Below are 17,991 nucleotides of genomic sequence, written 5' to 3'. Positions count from 1 at the left end.
GCCAATACTTGGACTGCTGCTTATGACAGACCAAAGAGTGTGAATGTCAGCGGGCACCATGGTAAATATTTTAGAAAGTGGCTAGAGTGATCTTCCTAAAGCAAAGAAAAAAAATATATGTTTTAACTTCTAAAAAGGGAGGGTAAGAGAAGAATCAGGGATATGATGTGTAGTTGGAGACCATGTAGGGTAAAAGGCCAGTAATGTTGGAGTAGCTAAAAGGCATTTCAAAAAAGGAATGGCTAATGTTCAATTTGAAGTCATTTGCATTGATGCAGTATAAATCTTTCCAAAATTAGCTTTGTGTCAGCTAATTTTATGGTCAAATTCTAGGGAGCTCCTTAAATGTGTATAGAACTTAAAAACAAGCAGAATTACATATTTGAGTTGCTGTGGAGGCACTACCCACTAAAACCTGAGCCCAGCAGTAGGAGTATTCATGCAAACGATGCAGACACAGAAATCGTGGAGAGAAATACTAGACTTTCCTAGGACTGAGGTGACTTTATTTAGGTGTCAGTGGGTAATAGATCTACAGCTGACATATGGGTTACATAAACCAAAAATAAAGAGTTTCTACTTGGCCTTGGAGATGATAGAGTCACTGAGGTGACTGGCATGGCAAGATAGCTGTGTCTAGAGGTTAGGGAATGATGTGAAAAAAGGCAGTCAAGTGCTCAGTTGGGGTTGGGAAGGCAATCCAAGTTGCAAATTACAGAGCATTTTCTAATGGGGACAAGTATTTTACATGGGGGCATTAAAAATAAACTAATTAACCCAGGTCAGAGAGCAGAACTGTGATTGACAAAGGGATGGAGAGAAAGGCCAGGCAGCTGTTCAGATCACCAAATCATTGTTTCATACTTCTAGTTTCTAGCAGAGAGGGAAAGTCTCAAATTACCTTCCCACATATTGTCAGCATTTAAGAAATCATGTTAATATTAGTGCAGGGGAAAATCAGAAATATGTGAGCTGCTTCCTAGGGAATATTGGCATTTTCCAGAAATGGTTTATGAAAGGACCATCTTTCTTATCAACCACAAACACTTTTTGAAGATCCGCTTACACTAAGAGCCAGTCGATCTGGAGCTAGTGCAGAACTGAAGAGCAAAGGAGAAGAGATATATATAATCTCTCCTATTGGAGTTAGGTCAGCTTTGTGGTTGAAAATATGAGCTTTGAAGTCAAGTAGAACCAATTTGAGACCCAGCTCTACCCCATACTGGCTGTATGATCTTAGGCAAGTTATTCAACTTCTCTGTGCCTCTGTTTTCATCTATAAATGAGGATTAATAACAGTAACTTTCTTAAGGGTAGAAGGATTCAACAACACCAACGATAACAAAAGCTAAACACTTAATATTTGCCACACTGTATAAAGCACTGAGTTTGTAGGAACAGGCACTCCTATTCTCCTATTCTATAGTTTAATCTTCTTGGATGGTTCTTTCCCAATCTGGATAATTTCCTCATACATATGTGCCAATCCAGTACTTTGCTAAATACTCAAGGGGGCCTTCTTCAGGCACTAGCCACATTTCTTGTGCTCAATAGACCCATGTGGTTAACAGCTAATGTTTTGAGCAGTACAGATATGGAACATTTCTATCATCACAGAAAGTTCTATTGGAAAGTGTTACTCTAGGGCCCAGACTTGTCTAACTTCAAGTCTATGCTTAGCTTGTCAGTGTGTTAAAATTTATTGTGCATTTAGATCAGCTGGGGATCTTGTCAATCTTCATTTCCAATCTGATGTCAGGTGATCATAATGCTATGGGTTAACAGACAACATTTGAGTAACACTGCAAACGATTAGATATAAGCTTCCATAATTATTAAGTTGGTATGTGTTTCTTTTGCAGGAAAAACATACTGAAACAAAAAAATCACCTGACAGAAAAGATCACTGTAACATTTTTTAACCTTTCTTACTTGCTATACTTTGAGTGACTAACTTGCAACTCTAACTTGCAACTCTAACCAGTGCAGGATTGTTCCTTCCAAGGGCCTTCCTGTCCCCTACTTGCCAACACCCCCCAGAAAGCTCAAGGAGTGAATGTGCTTTACCATCAGGGGTCCCAGAACTTTTCCAATGTAGAATTGGGAGAATGGGTCAGGAGTGTAAGAACAGAGTATAGGGTATGGGGAGAGGAAAGATCTCAGTAGAGACCTGAAGGAATTACCCCTTCTAAGAATCAGTTGGTGTGGGGAGCATTACAGGCTAGAGAAATAGAAGGACAAGAGGTGGTGCAGCTTAATACAACAGTGTGAGAGATGTGGGTAGAGATGTGTTAATGAGGTGATTATGTCAGACCTTGTTGGCCCAGTTAAAGGTTTACTCTATCAAAAAGCAACAGAAAGCCACAAAGAATTTTAAAGATAGGAGTCATAGGATTAGAAATGCATTTTATGGAAAGATCATTTCAGATGCAATGAAGAGAATATATTAAATGGCCTAAGCCTGGAGGCAGTGAGACCAGGTGGTGATGGTAATGAAAAATTAGAGAAGTTAGGGGATATTCATACCTTTATAGGAAGTAGAATGAGAGCAGTTCGATCAGGCAGAAAGACATTTCATGTTGGCTATCGAAAAGTCACTTGACTACCTGGGATCTTAATTTTCTCATTAAAAAAATTTTTTTAACGTTTATTTATTTTTGAGAGACAGATCATGAGAAGGAGAGGGGCAGAGAGAGAGGGAGACACAGAATCTGAAGCAGGCTCCAGGATCCGAGCTGTCAGCACAGAGCCTGATGTGGGGCTTGAACCCACAAACCGTGAGATCATGACCTGAGCCAAAGTCAGACGCTTAACCGACTTAGCCACCCAGGTGCCCTATAATTTTCTCATTTTAGAGAATGGCATCATACCTGGCCCTGCAAAGTACTCCCTCCCTTATCATAAAAATACAAAGCCTATTATGAGCAACATACTCAAGGTAAAGTAAACTTCTGGTATTCCAGAAAATTTTAAATTGTTTAAGATGTATACATTTCATTTTTGTGAAGTGCCTCTCTTCTAAGGAATAAAAGTATTTTATTAACACTGTCTCATAAGCCTTTTGGTTCCCTGTGAAGCTGGACTAATCAACACAATAGATTGACTCAATAAAAGGGTCAAACATTCACTGGCCTATTGATAAACTATCCAGAAAGGCAGGGTTCTCCCCTTTGAGAATTTTCCACACCATCAACATTGATAAGCCAAATGCATCCTCTAGGCCACCTTGAAAGATTAAGATTCATGTTTGAGAACTCCAAGGATCCATAAATCAAGAGCACCAGTGAAAAACTATGATTTAGAGTTTACTTGTAAGAAGTACACATGTGTTTTCAGCGTATTATTAGAATAATCACTGATAATATCATATTTTATACATACATTTCCCCTAGATTTTTTTAGTTTGAAATAGCTTTCATGCGTTAATTTTCACGCACTAATATTATCATAATTATCATATCTAAAAATGCAAAGCAATAGATTCTTTTTCTGTTGTTAAAACCGTGTCTTTGTCCTTTCTCCAGAAGATCTATATGTAAACATTTCAATCTTTTAAGCACTCATAAAAAAGTGATTCTGTTTTGAGGATATTCAGTGTCTACATATTTTAATTAAATATCTGTAGAATTCATAGGAACATAAAACAATACCTATCTTTAATACACACACACATGCACAGGTACACACATACACACACATATATGTATACCATTCTAGAAAAAGTAATTAACTTTAGTGGAATATTTGTAATTCTGTCCCCTAAGAGATTAAAGGTTGTTTGAAATCTAGAATTCATATCAGACTGTGAAGTTGGGTTATAGATAAACTCAATGAAGTTTGATAGACCAGAAAGGATACATTTCAAATTCAAAGTCAACTGTAGGGCTAAGAACCTACAATCACTGGGATATCAAACAGCTGAAATTCATCGCAGTATAGTCCAAGTTGCATACTGGAAAAGAGGTGGGAGGTAGATATCACAGAGATTCTAATATGTACGTAATGGTATGCCATTGTTGTTTTCATTTGCAATTCCCTAATGACATACAATGTTGAGTGTCTTTTTATAAGGTTATTTGCCATCTGCCAAGATCTTTTGCCCATTTAATGGGTTAAGAACTTTATTTTCAGATGAGGAAACTGAGGCACAGAGGGGTTCCACAAGTTGCCCAAGGTTACACAGCTGAGGCTGAACCCAGGCAGGAGGGATCAAAGCCCACAGTTGTAATCACTATCCTGTAATACTTTCCGGATACAGGTTTGGAGCTAAAAAACCTGGGTGTCCAGCTGGCTGTGCGATTTACATGGTTTCTAACCGTGGGTAAATTATTTGATCTTTCCCAGCCTCAGTTTCTTCTTCTGTAATATGAGGAAGACAGTGTTGCTGTTAAGATTAGATGAAACAAAGTAGAGAAAGTGCTGAACTTGTTCTCAGAACATAGCAGCTGCCAATAAATGGTAGCTATTATTAGTCCAACACCACATGAAAGAGTGAGAGAGGCCTGCCTTAGCCACAAGAATTAGCACCTGCCTCAAAACTAAAATAGATCAGTCTGGGCTTTAAATTCTATAGAAACTCAGACATTTCTTCCTGAGGTTTTCATGATCCATTGTCAGCTGATATACCTTGTGCACACAAAGGAATAAAGGGGGCTCCAGTTTCTTAAAAGAAGAATAGAATTTTACTATATTCAATTTCTTTTTCCTGTTCATCTTGTCCTTTTGATGGCCCTCCAAAAGAAAAAAAAAAAGTCACAGTTGTGTCAACCTTGCAGCTAATGAAGCATGCCTGTAACCAGATGTGCCCTGCTTGCGTCCACTGAAACTAGAATGGTGGCAGAAAAGGCAGACATCCAAGCAATTGCACCCGATGTGCATGAATGACAGTCAGAAAATGCAGGGATCCTCTGAAAGCAGGAGTTGTGAATGCTCTTAAGGCCATATTGCTCAGGGGTTGATTCTCGAACCTGTTTGATCCCCAGAATCTCCTGAGATGCTTTTTTTTTTCATTTTTTTTAACGTTTATTTATTTTTGAGACAGAGAGAGACAGAGCATGAACGGGGGAGGGTCACAGAGAGAGGGAGACACAGAATCTGAAACAGGCTCCAGGCTCTGAGCTGTCAGCACAGAGCCCGACGCGGGGCTGGAACCCACCGACCGCGAGATCGTGACCTGAGCCAAAGTCGGACACTTAACCGACCAAGCCACCCAGGCGCCCCACCTGTGATGCTTTTTAAAAGAATAGATTCCTAAGTGCTCAGCTTAGCCTTAACTGAGTCAGAATCTCCTAGGGGTTGGTGAGGAGAGAAAGTATTCTGATACATGTACCTTTAAAAGTTCTGAGAGGCTCTAGTGATCAGGGAACTGCTGATATAATGTCATTCCCATTTGATGTCTGGGATCCTCCGTGTGTATGTGTGTGTGTGTGTGAGAGAGAGAGAGAGAGAGAGAGAGAGAAGAAGAAGAAGAAGAAGAAGAAGAAGAAGAAGAAGAAGAAGACAGAGAAACAGAGACAGAGAAATCAGGCAAGTGCTGTGGGAAAATGGAACATTATGGGATGTAAGACCTTTACAATTGTACAATTTATTGTACTTTATCAATAAAAGTAGGTGCAAACTGATTCAGAAGTAACTGAAATTGTTTCCTAATGAAAGTGATCAAAAACAAAGCCTACCAGTTCAAAAACGAAAAAGATGCTAAAAGGAACCTAATATTCAGTCCTCTCACTTTATTCTGATGTTGTAGCATCTTTAGAACATCTTTAGATAATGACTCTTAACTAATTTGGATAACTTTTCCCTATGAGAGCTAATGAAGTTGAATAATTTAACTAAATATTTGGAATCAAAATCTAAGTGCTTTCCCTTAGGTTTTTAGGTTTCCAGAACTTTAATGAGTTAATGAGAAATTTGCATTTAGTAAGGCAATAAATAAATTAATTATGCTTGGAAGAAATCCAGTTTCACGGGTTTAAACTATTATTAAAACTCTGCAAATACTTTGATTTTGATTTTTAAAGTTTTATCTTTTGACTTTTATTTATTCATTCAATAAACTTTTTTTAATGTTTATTTATTTTGAGAGAGAAAGCACGTGCATAAGCAAGGGACATGGAGAGGGTGGGGGACAGAGAATCTTAACCAGGCTCTGTGCTGGCAGCAGAGAGCTGGATGCGGGGCTCAAACTCACAAACCATAAGATCATGACCTGAGCTGAAGTCGGATTCTTAACTGACTGAGCCACGCAGTCATCCATCAATAAACTTTTTTGAGAACTATTAATTACTATGGCACACCACTGATCTAGATGGTGTTACCAAGAAGAGGAGGTCCCCATATAGATAAACAGAGGTGGAAGGGTTGGGGAGTGGCTGGGCTAGGAGAGAAAAGAAACATTATAATGAGCACTTACTCAGTGCCACTCTCATTTATATATGGTATTCTTTGTAATACGATAATCCAACAACATAATTTGATCACTAAGAACTAAAACTAACACATTTCCTAAACCTATGTTAAGCAGTCCTAGAACTAGACACACCTTCCTGTCCCTCTGAAAAGAAGAAAAATGACCTGCTTGCCTGTGGAAAATAAGACTGTGAACCAACTAAAATAGGTTAATTCCAACATTAGCTGCATGCTTGTCTCATTCGGGCCACCAACCCAGTATTGTTATGTCACAGTTTCTCCCCCTCCTCAACTAGTTCTCCACATTACAAGCTATCCAACCTATCTAAATCCTATAAGTATCCTCCCCTGACTTCTCCTGAGATATTACTCTCGGTCAAGATGATGCTCCCCCTTTCTACAGCAAATCCAATACAAATAGATTTGTTTGATCAATAGGTTTTGTTTTGTTTTCTTTTGTTTTTCTGGTGGCCTTCTGGGGAGTCAACAGTCAATGCCACTCACTATTCTTTGATGAAGAAATTTGCCCAAACTCATCAGCTATTATGATCTACCTTCTTGAAGAGCCAAGTGTTAAATGCAGCTGTAGTCGACTGACTCTGAAATTCCTATTCTCTCCACTGGTGTCCACACTTAGGCATCTGTGCTAGACGAGGTAAAGCAAACACAGGTGTTTAATGTACATTCTCAGATGCTCTCCAGCAAGCAACTTTGAAGGGGATGGCAGCATTAAAAGTGGCAATCCATAAATGCAAGGGAAATTCAAGTCCTTAAATCAAGTCCAGAGATGTCTACTGCCATCTGCTCGTCACAGTGACACAGCAGTAAAATGCATAAATAAATGACTCACAGACCATAAGGGAGTTAGTTGCCTAAATGAGTCCCACAAATAGATGCAAGCAAACAAGAACTGAAGTCTCACTACTGACTGATAACAATAATAAAAGCTTAAAATTTTACACATGATCCTTAAAAAAATTATGGAAACCCTCCTCTGTCAAGGCTCATAATCGTATGCTCATAATCATAGAATTTTGGGGCCTAAGCACTGAACAGTTATTGAAAACATAAAATGTCAAATAAAAATGCAACAGTATATCAGTTTCAAATGTATTGAAGATTCTGTGTTGACTTCAAAATGGACCGAGGTGAACAGGGGAGCTTTGCGGGACACAGAGGAGGTAGAGTTTGGTCAGTAGTTCTAGACAGTTTGATTAGTTCTACAAGGAGGTAAAGAGGCAAACATCCTAAAGGCAGAGTCACATGAAAGGAAACAATGAACCATTTGCCAGAAAATATAAAATATGTTCTAGATATGCTGGCTAAGGGCTCCCAGCTCAGCCAGTGGGGTTCTAGGCTGAGGTCAGGCCATGGTGGCTACTGACACTCTGCCATTAAGAAGGGTCCAGAGGGACACAGTCTGGGTGGGGGTGCAGGGGAGGGGGTTGGGGCTGGTATAAGAAATTTCCACAGCAGGGAAAGTTTCTGTCACTTTCCTGTAGGGAGTGACATACCATGACATTACCATCATTAACAGTGAAAAATGCAGATTGTACTGTTGATGAATGAGTTAATAACAATGACAACAACAGGTAGCATTTAATACTTTCAGGTAGCATTATTTCATGCCAGGCAGTATTCTATGCACTGTACATATACTAATTCATTTAAAGTTCACCCTGTGAGCACCTATGAAGTAGGCACTGTAATTATCCTTAAACATATGAGGAAATTGAGACATAGGAAGATTAAGTGACTTGTCTAGGTCTAACAGCTAGTAAATGGCAGAGCCAGGATGAACCAATCAATCACTCAATTAATTAACAATCCAACCACTTGTGATGTTCTGTCTTAGTAGGCAGAACACATGCTTTTTTCTGCTCTAATGATGTAAGAAATCTACTCTGTGCTCAGCAGTCTACTTCAGACCTCGGTACTGAGTACTCAGTATTCATATGGATGTAGGCTTCTCCCCTCGCTATATGGGATTTTGTGCTTATATATCAATTACAAGGCAAAACATTTCTTGCGTTTTATCTGCCATTTCACTAGAACAATGGGGATGTCTTACATAAACAGTGCTCTTAAAGTGGCTTCAGGTTAGTTGGCCAAAACTGATTTGTGATTTTCTATTCATGTTCAGAATTATAATTTGTAAATTAAAAATTATAATTCGAGGGGCGCCTGGGTGGCTCAGTCGGTTAAGTGGCCAACTTCGGCTGAGGTCATGATCTCGCGGTCCGTGAGTTCAGGCCCCGCATCGGGCTCTGTGCTGACCGGTCAGAGCCTGGAGCCTGTTTCAGATTCTGTGTCTCCCTCTGTCTCTGACCCTCCCCCATTAATGCTTTGTCTCTCTCTGTCTCAAAAATAAATAAACGTTTAAAAAAATTATAATTCGAAAGGATTATTTTCAATTTTTTATATTTAGCATATTTTTTTTGTCTTGGAATAATCCCAAACTTACAGAAAAGTTAAGTGGAATTCAAAGACCTTTTCTTCCTGAGGCATTTGAGAATAAATCGCCAGCCTGATGCCCCATCACCCTGTAAGTGCTTTAGTGTGTATTTCCTGCAAATAACATCCTCCCACACTCTGCAATGCAACCATCACAACCACAAAGTTAACACTGACACTACACTCCAGTTTAATCCTCAGACCCCAATTGTCCCATTACTGTCTTTTATAGATCTAGTTCACAGTCACACGTTGCATTGAGATGTTCTGTTTCTAGTCTCCTTCAGACTAGAACAGTTCTGTCTTTCCTTGTCTTTCATGGCCCTGAGACATTTGAAAACGACAGGCCAGTTATTTTATAGAATGTCTCTCAATTTAGAGTTGTCTGATGTTTTCTCCTGATTAAATTCAGGTTCTGCATCTTTGGTGGGAATATTGCAGAAACAATGCTGAGATCTCATTGCATTCCCAGGTGGTGCAGATTTTGATTTGTTCCTTTATAGAGAATGTCAGCTTTAACTATTTGATTTAACTATTTGGTGTCTGCCAAGATTCTCCACTGCAAACTTACTCTTCTCTTTATAATTAATAAATATTTTATGTAGAGACACTTTAAAATAATGTGAATATTCCATTCTTCATCAAATCATCATTTATTAATTTATATTAGCATGAACTTATGACTTCTATTATATTCAATGGGTTACCATCTCTTAGATAATAGATAATATCTTTTTGCTGCTCAAATTGATCAGTAAGATTTCCTTCAAGCTGGCTTCTTTGTGCTTTTGTTGTTGTTGTATTACTTTTTATTTATTTTTTATTGAGGTATAATTAACACGTAGCATTATGTTAATTGTAGGTGTACAATACACTGATTTGATATTCATACACATTGTGTATGTGTACACATTGTGTATACACACACACACACACACACACACACACACAGTGGCGCCTGGGTGGCTGGGTGCCTGGGCGGCTCAGTCGGTTAAGTGTCCTCCTTCAGCTCAGGTCATGATCTCACAGTTTGTGATTTCGAGCCCCAAGTCGGGCTCTGTGCTGACAGCTCAGAGCTTGGGGCCTGCTTCAGATTCTGTGTCTTCCTCTCTCTCTCTCTGCCCCTCCCTCGCTCACACTCTGTCTCTCTCTCAAAAATAAATAAACATCAAAAAAAATTTTTTATATACACATTTTCTTTTTGTACAGTATTTTCAGTTTTATTTTAAAAATGCACATACAACAAAAATTGTCGTGAGCCATTTCTTGGGTCTACTTGCATTCAACACTTGCATTTGAGCAGCTTTCTCTGTTTTTACAATCCCAACAAATTCCTTCTATCGTTTCAAGCAGTCCTTCTTTGTCCTGCCAGGCCCTGCTTCTGCTAGTTTTTCCAATCTCTCAGGTGTATTTAATGGGTGTGTTTTCAAAGCTTGTTCCAAAAGCTTCTGTTCTGTTGTCCAAGGGGTGAAATCTGTTCGTGGACCTTCAAATCGTTCTGAAGGTGTTGCTTGGGACACCATTCCATGCTCTTTTTAAATTTTATCAAAATCCTTTTTGTTTGTGTCATCTTTTTTTATGAGGATCAAGTTCTTGAAGACTCTGCTCTGCCAATAACATCTTTGGCAGTTCTCTTGACTCCAGAAGAAGGTATGTTCATGTAATTAGCAATAACTTCCCATACTCACTTTGTTCCACAGGAAAGAGGTTCAATTAAGTAGTAACTGCAAATCATCTTCTGCCTAATTTTTACTACCATTTCCACTTTGTCAGTGGATTTGTCTGCATTCTTAGATGCTGTCACAGGAGAGCTTCAGATTCCTCTCTTTTCTAATGTGCTCATTTATTTCTTCTCTTTTTTACAGAGCAGATTTTGCTACTTCTTTCGTAGGTGATGTCAGTGTTTCAAACACAGTAAACTTGCTAGTTCAAGTCAATCACAACATTTTTCCACTTCTTCCATCACTTTAACCTGCTCTGCCTCATTGTCAGAAAAGTGATTCCAGGGGCACCTGGGTAGCTCAGTCGGTTGAGTGTCCAACTCTTGATTTTGGCTCAGGTCATGATCCCAGGGTCCTGGGATCGAGCCCTGAATCTGGCTCTGCACTGAGCATGGAACCTACTTAAGATTCTCTCTCTCTCTCTCTCTCTCTCTCTCTCTCTCTCTGTCTCTCTCTCTCTCTCTCTCTCCCCCCCCACCCCCCGCCCCTCTCCCCTGCTCTCATGCTCTCAAAAAAAAAAAAAAGTGATTCCAGGTCTTATGTGTTTCAAAGTTTTTCCTTTCCTTTTTAATGGCTTTTTTCTGAATAGTTTTTCCTTAGCCAATAATGCTTATTGTCTAACTTCCTCCTCCTCTTTCTCTTTCACTAACCAAGAAGCTTCTAGTTCGGCTTGTCTTTGTTTTTCTTTAGCTTCTTGCCCCTTCCATTGTGCTTCTGCTTTGGCTCTCTTTTCTGCTTCTTTCACAATTTTTTCTTCTTCCTTAAACTTCTTAATCACTGGACCACAGCTATGTGCATTGTCAACTAATGTTCTTACTTTGTTCATTTCTCCTTCTTTTCTTTGTGCCCCGTTGCTCTCTACTGCTTTTCAATCCATCTCCTCTCATCACAACATTCTGCTTTTTCTTTTTCTTCTTCATCTAAATAAGAAAATTCTCTCCAAGAATCAAAATTATACCAGAAAGAACAAAATTCATCAATATCTTCAAATGATGAATTCATAACCCCAGGTTAGGGACATTTTTCTTTTTACTCAATCATCTGGAATTCCTTTGAAACACTGGGGGAAACACTTCAAAGAAAGTGTCCTTTGCTTCACTTTTAGAAGGAATCGAGTTATCAAAAGTAGGATCTACATTGCTGAATGCTTGTCTTTCCACCAGATCAGATAACATTTCGTAAGCCTTAGTTATGCAAGTGAAGTAGTTGTTATCTCCTTCTTCATTGGTTCACCAGCTGCTTTCCATTTGTCTGGGTGATGTTTTAAAATCATTGCTTTATCTTCCAGTCTTTGGGATCAAGTGTTTTCAACAGGAAAACTCTTCTAACTGCAATTCTTCATCTTCTGATCCCTCTGATAACTCTTTCTTATCCTCCAGTTCCTGAAAAGAGGCAGAAGCATTTCTGTTCTCTTAACAAAAAGCTTCAAACCACCTGACAGGGTGTTGAAGCAGAGGTCAGACTGTGGGTGGAGCCCTGGCCATCTGCAGTGCCCAGCAGGAGCAGCAGGAGGGCACCAGGCTACAACACATTTTCTTTATCCATTCGTCCGTAGATGGACACTTAGGTTGCTTCTGTATCTTAATTACTGGAAATAATGCTGCCATGAACTTGGGGGTGAATATATCTTTTCAAGTTAGTGTTCTCATTTTCTTCAAATGCCTAGAAATGGAATTGCTGGATCATATGGTAGTTTTATTCTTAATTTTTTCGAAGAAACTTCATATTGTTTTCCATAGTGGCTGCACCAATTTACATTTCCACCAACTGTGTACAAGAGTTTCCTATTCTCCATACTCTCACTAACACTTATTTCCTGTCTCCTTGATGGTAGCCATTCTAACAGTTGTGAGGTGATATCTCATTGTGGTTTTGATTTGCACTTCCCTAATGGTTAATGATGCTGAGCAACAGGTATAGGTCCATTATACCTTGGCCATCTGTATGTCTTCTTTGGGAAAAATGTATATTCAGATCTCCTCTCCCCACCTTTTTTAAATCAAATTGGTTTCTTCTATTGATTTTTATGCATTCTTTATTTTGGGTATTAGCTGCTCGGTAGGTTTCCTTTTCATTTTGTTGATGGTTTCCTGTGCTGTGCATATATCCTTTTGATATGGGCCTTCATTCTGAGAACAATTTACTCTCTGGCCCAATAGGATGCCCCAAAAGTTTTGACTGAGCCCTGGAATCAGTCATCTCTGGAAAACCCTGATACTTATTTAGTAGAAAATGATATTTAGAAACCTGGATGGAAAGTGAGCTCATTGCTACTGAGGTGGAAAGGGGGTGCTACTGCAAGGCCATCGTGCATACACATGCACATCTATACCCATCTCTTTATTTATTTTATTAATTTAAACTATTATATTTATTGAAATCATGAGTTCACACCAATACAGCCGATTCCAACCTAACACCACAGTGTTCATCCCAGTTTTCTCCCTTTCCACTACATAGTGAAAATCCTGACTCCCATTTTTCTTGATATCTTCATCTTTTTGATTAATCCCCCAGTTTGTAATCCATTTCCCATTATTGCTGCCAGGTGTTCCCTATATAGACGACGTCTTTATTCTGCTCAGGCTTTGAAACCTCATGGCCAGGCTGCACTCCACATGGGCACCCTTCCACCCGGCTTGGGCTCTGACACTCTGCTCTGGGTGCCCTACCATGTGAATGCCCTCCTTACCCAGCTTGGCTCTAACACCCCACCCTGCACTCCCCACAAAGTAGACTGCCTCCTCCTCCCAATGAGGCTCTGACCCCACACCAGACTGAGCCTGGCAAGATGCTCTTGACTGGTTCGGAGGGCTCTGCCTCTCCCCATCACACCACCCACCTCAAGATACCTCCCTTAGGGGCATCTGATTTAATATCTGAGCTTTTCAGAAAGGAGAAAAGAAGCCAACTGAGACATTATCAAATGCTATTTTAAAATATGAGAATCATTCTAGAGGGAAAGAAATCACCAGAAACTTTCATTTAAAACTGCTTGAAGGGGTGCCTGGGTGGCTCAGTCAGCTAAGCATCTGACTCTTGATTTTGGCACAGGTCAAGATCTCACAGTTATTGAGTTTGAGCCCTGCATCCAGCTCCAAGCCCCGTGTTGACAGTGCAGAGCTGCTTGGAATTCTCTCACTTTCCCTCTCTCTCTGCTGTGCTCACACACACTCTCTCTCTCAAAATAAATAAATAAACTTAAAAAAAAATTGCTAGAAAAAGATTTTCAGCAAATTAAAGCATTGTTTTTTAAAATGAATTCTAACCATGAAGAAAATGTTTATTTCCCATGAAGTTCTTATATCAACCAATAAACAAAAATATATTCATTATACAGTACTTTGTGAAACTTCCCCTAGCATATACATGGCCCAGTGCAAGAGGACAAATGTAGACTTACAAACCAGCAGAAAAAAAATACTTGAAAGTTCTGAGTTATATTAATAAACTTTCAAATAAAATAGGTTCTATCCTTGTACCTTGACAAATTACCTTTCATAACAAATATTTTTAAATGTATGAAATTATGTTGTTTTATATGATCAAAAGTCAGCTAAATATCAGAGATAACTGAATTTAATTATTACTGCATGTCTGGGGTGCTCTGTTGATGAGTCAGTAATAACTGAGGAATAACAAAACAAAGACACACAAAATTCATTAATTACATTTATTCCATGAAATTTACTTTTCTAGTTTTCATCCTAGCAAAACCACTAATTATGTGGTCATAATCAAGATTTTTCATGTAATTTGTTTCTACTGTGAGTCATTCCAAATTAGATGGCCTTTCTTGAACCAGAGAAGTTCCTATGTAAGTTTTGTTGTTTGTTTATTTGTTTGCTTTTTACTGATTTGAATTTGGAGAAACTTTGCTGAAACAATAGCAACTAAAGTAAAATCTCTACAGCATTACTTAGATTCAGAAACAAATCATGAATTTTTGTATCATGCTCAAACACTGTAATAAAGCTACATATGAAAAAGTATTGCAATTGCTAAATATTACAAGGTATTTTAATTTCACTGTATATACCATTATCATTTAATAATTTTTATCATCTCTTAAATCAGCATCTATATCTGAGATTTTATATAAAGGATCAATTATAGAGGTGCCTGGGTGGCTCGGTAGGTTGAGTGTCCGACTTTGGCTCAGGTCATGATCTCATGGTTTGTAAGTCCAAGACCCGTGTCCGGCTCTGTGCTGACAGCTCAGAGCCTGGAGCCTGCTTGGGATTCTGTGTCTCCCTCTCTCCCTCCCCTCCCCCACTCACACTCTGTCTATCAAAAGTGAATAAATGTTTTAAAAAAATTAAGAATCAGTTATAACACATGTCATATCTAGACCTAGTACATAGCAACTTAAGAGTAATATGAATCATTTAGTATTATACAATCTTTCCCCGATGTCGTGTTCAATGGTTGTAAGCGAGTAAGAAAATGGATGCTAGGCAGTATTGCAACATAACAACTCATTGTGTGAAAATGTATTCATATCATCTGAGACGAAGAAATTGGCAGGTTAGTTAATTAGTTTTCTCTCTTACCTGAGTGCTTCTACTACTCAAATCCTTCCCTCAGAAATGTTTGTTTCTAATGTTTGCAGTGGCACAAACTACAATCTTCAGCACGCAGACACAGTCACTTTTTATTTTGAGGACAGGAACAAGCGATGGAGAGATGAATGGGTTTGTCTCAAGAGGGGTTGTTTAGGATTACAGGTCATGCTGTGCCACAGCTGAGCTCATCTCATGAGTGACACACAGTCCACACATTTATATTTGTGTGTGTGTGTGTGTGTGTGTGTGTGTGTGTGTGTGTGTGATAAATGGAGCCCTCTGAGGCATAGGACCCAAGCGAAAGGCCCCTTTGCTGGAAGCTAAGGACAGTAATGCTATGCTGCCTACAGAGTGTTAGGTTCTGTATAAAATAACAGATAGGGGCGCCTGGGTGGCGCAGTCGGTTAAGCGTCCGACTTCAGCCAGGTCACGATCTCACGGTCCGTGAGTTCGAGCCCCGCGTCAGGCTCTGGGCTGATGGCTCAGAGCCTGGAGCCTGTTTCCGATTCTGTGTCTCCCTCTCTCTCTGTCCCTCCCCCGTTCATGCTCTGTCTCTCTCTGTCCCACAAATAAATAAAAAAAAACGTTGAAAAAAAAATTTAAAATAACAGATGAAGTCATAAGACAGGGCCTAGTTTTTCATAAGTTTGAAATCTAAGTGGAGAGCTGCCAGGGGAGAGGGAGGAGTATTAGGATCCATAAAGTGAATAAACACAGTAAGACTGAAAGGTGCCCAAATGTCCAGAAATAGGAGGCACTTTGTACAGATTACACACTGAATCCCCAGAAGTCCCAGACTGTCCCAGGGGCAGGGACTGTCTCAATGGCCATGGAACCATGCAGAGCACGTGGTACAAAATCAATGCACAATAAATGTTGAGGAGGAAAGAAAGGAGCATATGGCCTCTGAACTGATGAACTCGAGCTTCTGATGCATTAAAAATAAGTTGTCCTCACCTCCAATCTGTCCCCCACTTCTTTCTTTCTCCCACCAGCCTTCTTAATTCTTCTTTACTCCCTCAAAGGCACTCGCTTAGAAGTAAATCTTATCCACTTTCTTAGGGTTAAGGCTCCAATGCATATTTGATATGATCCCTCCCATTTGACTTTATTTTAATTAACATTTACCATGGAGTGTTGTACATTTAACAATTTATATGACCTTAGGGAATTTTTTTCCCCTATACATCCTATGTGATTTCATTTCTGTCGATGAGGTCTCTGACAAGGAAGTGAGGCACGGTAATCCTTAACATCGTTAGAGATGTTTTTTTTACAACAAAGTAACATTCTTGAGATGATTTTCCAGACCCATTAAAAATGAGAAGTCTTAAGCATGCCCAGTAACAAAAAGAAAAAAAATAACTAATGTGGAATGAACCCAAATTGTTCTTCATCTGTTGTGGAACAGAGCTATACATGTACAGTCACTCACAAAAGCACTCGCAGCCATGCTCTAATTCACCCTCTTAAATGCCTGATATTTGATCCTATCTTGGTTAGCTCTGCTTGCTTTAATTATGATCAAAAGCTGGACATTGAGAAATAATCCAGATATTTGTCAAGCACCCACAAAGTTCATGGTACCAGATGAGGTCCTCAGAACATAGTGTACAGAAGAGACAGGCCTATTCTTAAGGAGTTTATAATCTAAGAAGAAAGGAAATAAGAACATACAATTACAGTAACTACAAAATGAATAGGTCAAAAGACTGCATTTCCAAGTTAGAGAATGGGTTGAATCCAAGTTAGAGAACAGGATGAATAAATTCAAGTCTTACCTAAATGCTGGTTTGCACAAAAGCATACACAAAAGGAAAGAAAGAAGCCAACAGAGAACATGATACATTTGACTTAACTTTTTAAAATTAAGGTAAAATTTACTTACAGTGAAATGCATACATCTTAAGTGTACAGTTCAATGGGTTTTAACAAATGTACATACTCCTGTAACAAAATAGCAATTATGATACAGAGTATTTCCATCACCCCAGATAGTTCATTAATATCCATAGTCCCTCTTTCATTCCTCATTTTAGTAATTTGTGTTTTCTCTCCTTTTTTCTTGGTCAGCCAATTTTATTACTTCTTTCAAAAAACCAACTTTTAACTATTTATTATTCCCCATTGTTTGGATATTTCTGTCTTATTGATTTCTGCTCTTTATTTTTTCCTTGTACTTTTTCTAACTTTGTTTACCTCCTCTTTTTCCAGCTTCTTAAGGTAGAAACTGAGGTCATTGATTTGAGAATTTGCCATGATCTGACATAAGCATTTAAAAAAGATAAACAAAAAATTTCCCCATAACTTTTGAAGTATTTGTTATTATCATTCAGTTTGAAATATTTTCTACTTTCCTCTTTGCTGTTTCCTGACATATGGCTTATAGAGAAATGAGTTGTTTCATTTCCAAATATCTAGAGTTTCTTTAGGTACTTTATTTGTAATTAATTTCTAATTTAATTTCATGCTGTTCTGAGAATATACTCTATAAGATTTCAACCTTTTAAAATTTATAGAGAATTACTTTATGAGCCAGCATATGGTCTAACTTGGCAACCATTCCATATTCACTTTGAAAGAATTCATATTCTGCAGTCGCTGGGTGAAATATGCTATAAATTTCAATTAAGTCAAGTTGGTTGATCTATCTTCTATATTCCTATTGATTTTTGTCTATATGTTTTATCCCCTTGTTACATTAATTGCCGAGAGAGGGATGTTAAAAACTGTGCATTTGTCTATTTCTCCCTTTTGTTCTCTCAATTTTGCTTCATGTATTTTGAAGTTGTATTATTAGGTTTATAGATACTTAGGATTTTTATATTTTCTTGATGAATCAA

At 38.6% G+C, this 17,991-nt stretch overlaps 1 pseudogene; it reads right to left on the bottom strand.

The window, feature by feature from the left end:
* Positions 1-10,082: 10,082 nt before the first annotated feature.
* LOC102964786 lies at positions 10,083-17,407 on the bottom strand (annotated as a pseudogene).
* Positions 17,408-17,991: the final 584 nt, after the last annotated feature.

Source organism: Panthera tigris, chromosome F3, assembly GCF_018350195.1.
Source record: "Panthera tigris isolate Pti1 chromosome F3, P.tigris_Pti1_mat1.1, whole genome shotgun sequence".
NCBI classification, from domain to species: Eukaryota; Metazoa; Chordata; class Mammalia; order Carnivora; family Felidae; genus Panthera; species Panthera tigris.
The sequence above is the reverse complement of the archived record's forward strand: the minus strand, read 5'-3'. Positions and strand labels throughout refer to the sequence as shown.